General features: G+C 35.5%; 1 non-coding gene across 1 annotated transcript; it reads right to left on the bottom strand.

Moving 5' to 3' along the window:
* Window positions 1–2,518: 2,518 nt before the first annotated feature.
* On the bottom strand, window positions 2,519–2,625 carry LOC113002229 (small nucleolar RNA R71). The gene has a single exon (XR_003267773.1). It is a non-coding gene; the product is annotated as a small nucleolar RNA R71 (small nucleolar RNA).
* Between the last annotated feature and the right edge of the window lie 1,051 nt (window positions 2,626–3,676).

Below are 3,676 nucleotides of genomic sequence, written 5' to 3'. Positions count from 1 at the left end.
TTAACATTAGCATTTGAAAGCATTTTGAATATTTGAACAATAAAGCAACAATTAGGCAATATATGTATATACATCAAGCATGGCAAAAATGCATCATCAAGCATGGCCAAAAATACATATCATCCAATGAAACATACTAATGTGTCATCATTTTCTCATATTTCTTAACCCTTTTTGTCACCATTTTAATTACTGATTAGCCTTAATTGTCAATTTAATTATGCAGTTTTATCAATTGGGCCTACTAGACTAATTTTGTGTTTTTAATTTAATTTCAGGAGAATTATAAGCAATTGGGCTTGAATCTGGAATTAGGCTTGGACTTGAAAAGAGCAGACAATTTTATCCTACCAAATCTTATCTTATCTAGATTTTATCTCATCTAGATATTATTTAGATTTGATCTCATCTAGGTATTATTTCATCTAGATCTTATCTAGATTTGATCTCATCTAGATATTATTTCATCTAAATCTTATCTTATCTAGATTTGATCTCATCTAGATATTATTTCATCTAGATCTTATGTTATCTTATCTTATCTAGATTTTATATTATTTATGGGCTTGAATTTAAAACAAATTTGTAAAGCTTTGGGGCTGAAAACTATATAACAACACCAAGGTTCTAGTTTAAGCTCTCCTCTCTCCTTCCTCTCTCTTTCCTCTCTCTTTCTCTCCTCTCTCCTCTCTCTTTTTTTCGTTTTAGTTTTAGAGTGCTACTCTCTTTTTCGTTTGAGTGACTTTTCGTTTTAGCAATAAAATTTTGTTTCCTGCTTCAATCTACAATTTCGTTCTCTATTGATTAATGGAAGGCTAAGTCTCCAGCATTGTTTTCTCTTTGAGGTTCTATTATTACTATTAAATTCTTATCAGTTTTTCCTCTTCACCAATTACTCTGTATTTGTTGCTATTAATCCATGCATGCTTAGTGCTTGATTAATTGTCTCTGCGCTTAATTTACGTTCATGCTTAATGATCGTTCATGATTAATTGGTGTATGTGTTGCTTAATCACATAATGAATGCCTTATGTTAAATTTCGCTTAGTAATATAATTTAGGGTTGGATTAAGTGGTTGAACTGATAAAGGATATATTCTCGTAACCTAGGATAAGAGACTTGCTTGTGAATCAAGGGGAAGCAACGTGTTTTAATTCTGATATTTTCTAATTCAATTTTACTCGCTGTTTAATTTTCAAAACAAACACCCCCCCCCCCAATTCGTTACTGTTTTATTACTATCTGTTATGAACGTTTGATTGACCATTGCTTGTTGGGAGACGACCTAGGATCACTTCCTATATACTGCATTTTTAATGTTTATTTGATTCGGGTACGACCTTGATCAAATTTGGCATCGTTGCCAGGGAGTAGTGGGCCAAAGGTTCATAATAGCTAGTGATTCGTGTTTTATGTTTAGTTGTTTTACATTTACTTCTTTTGTTTAGTGTGTTCGTGTTGTGTTAGTGTGGTATTCTGTTTTATTTGATCTGTTTTGCAATTTAGTAGTACCCCTTGTTCAGCGCTTTCCCTGTTTCAGTTTATTGTTTTGCAGTGAATACTTCTTAGCGATGGAATTAGAGACTGATTCTGCGTTACTGTTCACACAACATTACATTAGCGACTACTATTATTATATATGCATTTGGGGTAGAAAAAAATTTCCCATGTTGTGGCAACCCAACGGAGCTTGGTTGAGGTCTCTAACTAGCCAAAATCTCCTGTTTAATAAGTTTTTTTATTTATTATTTTTCAAGTTTTATTGTTCTATTTTTCTAAACTTTCCTTAGGCAGTTTCCATAGTTAGACTTTGAATTTTTGTTTGAAATTTTTTGTGCTCTTTTAATGATTTTAGGGTGCTCCTCACAAAATTTCGGCTCATTTTGATATCGTTTGAATATAGCTGTAGTTTTACCCCCTTTTTAGGTGTTTGTTGAGAAACACATTATTTGCTGCATATAGTGCATGACTAGGGGCAATCCAGGTGACTTACAACCCTTTGATCCTGAAATAGATAGAACCTTTCATAGATTAGTTAGGCATAGTGTGCATCCTGGTCATTCTATGCATTGTGAGCATTCTGAGCATTCTGTTGAGGGTGATTCTGAATATTCTGATATTGAGCATTCCACTACTAAATTTTATACTAACAACATGGCTCAACCTCCACCTCGTGAGAGGACTCTTAGGGAGATGGCTACACCTGATTTCACTTATGAAAGCCCTTGCATTCAATATCCATCTGTTCTTAAGACTGGACTAATACATTTGCTGCCCAAGTTTCATGGTCTTGCAGGTGAAGATCCTCATAAGTATCTTAAGGAGTTCCATATTGTTTGTTCCACCATGAAGCCCCCTGATGTCCAAGAAAATCATATCTTTCTAAAGGCTTTTCCTCATTCTCTGGAGGGAGTGGCGAAAGATTGGCTATACTACCTTGCTCCCAGGTCCATTTTTAGCTGGGATGACCTTAAGAGGGTGTTCTTGGAGAAATTCTTCCCTGCATCTAGGACCACTGCCATAAGAAAAGACATTTCAGGCATCAGGCAACTTAGTGGAGAAAGCTTGTATGAGTACTGGGAAAGATTCAAGAAATTGTGTGCAAGCTGCCCTCACCACCAGATTTCTGAGCAACTTTTTCTTCAATATTTCTATGAGGGACTTAGCAACATGGAGAGGAGTATGATTGATGCTGCCAGTGGTGGAGCTCTTGGCGATATGACCCCAGCTGAAGCTAGGAATTTGATTGAGAAGATGGCTTCCAACTCCCAACAATTCAATGCAAGAAATGATGCTATTGTTCTTAGAGGAGTCCATGAGGTGGCCACATATTCATCTTCATCTACTGAAAATAAAAAGCTTGAAGGAAAACTTGATGCCTTGGTCAACCTAGTAACCCAACTTGCCATGAATAAAAAATCTACGCCTTAATAATTTAATTTAGGGTTGGATTAAGTGGTTGAACTGATAAAGGATAAATTCTCGTAACCTAGGATAAGAGACTTACTTGTGAATCAAGGGGAAGCAACATGTTTTAATTCTGATATTTTCTAATTCAATTTTACTCGTTGTTTAATTTACAAAAACAAACAACCCCCCCAATTTGTTATTGTTTTATTACTATCTGTTATGAACGTTTGGTTGACCATTGCTCGTTGGGAGACGACCTAGGATCACTTCCTAGATACTGCATTTTTAATGTTTATTTGATTCGGGTATGACCTCGATCACATACCCCCCCACACTTATTCCCCAAACAATTCCAAAGCTCCAAAATTCCTTAAGGGTAGGGTGAGATCATGGTTTTTCACATAAGGCTTGTAATGAGCTTCAAAACAAAGAAAATGGAACATAGGCTCAAAGGGGCTATCAAAGGAATTAATTCAAGGTAGGCTCATTTGGCTAGAGGCTTATAAGAACAAAATGCCTAAATCATCTCCCAACATGCATGTGAACCAAGAATTATCAACAAGAGTCAAGCCAAGGCTATTGTGCAAGCAATCAATGGGGCAAAACACACCGAATAAAATAGATGATGATGATGGCTCAAAATCTCACCAAGGGTAAATCTATCACTTTAAATTCAACCTTTGAAAACTAACTTGACATGTAGAGAAAAACAAGGATTTCAGTTCACAAAATATCAAGAAACTCCTATTTCAAAAACAATTACCC

The sequence above is a fragment of the Glycine max genome, chromosome 7 (assembly GCF_000004515.6).
Source record: "Glycine max cultivar Williams 82 chromosome 7, Glycine_max_v4.0, whole genome shotgun sequence".
Classification (NCBI taxonomy): Eukaryota; Viridiplantae; Streptophyta; class Magnoliopsida; order Fabales; family Fabaceae; genus Glycine; species Glycine max.
The sequence above is the reverse complement of the archived record's forward strand: the minus strand, read 5'-3'. Positions and strand labels throughout refer to the sequence as shown.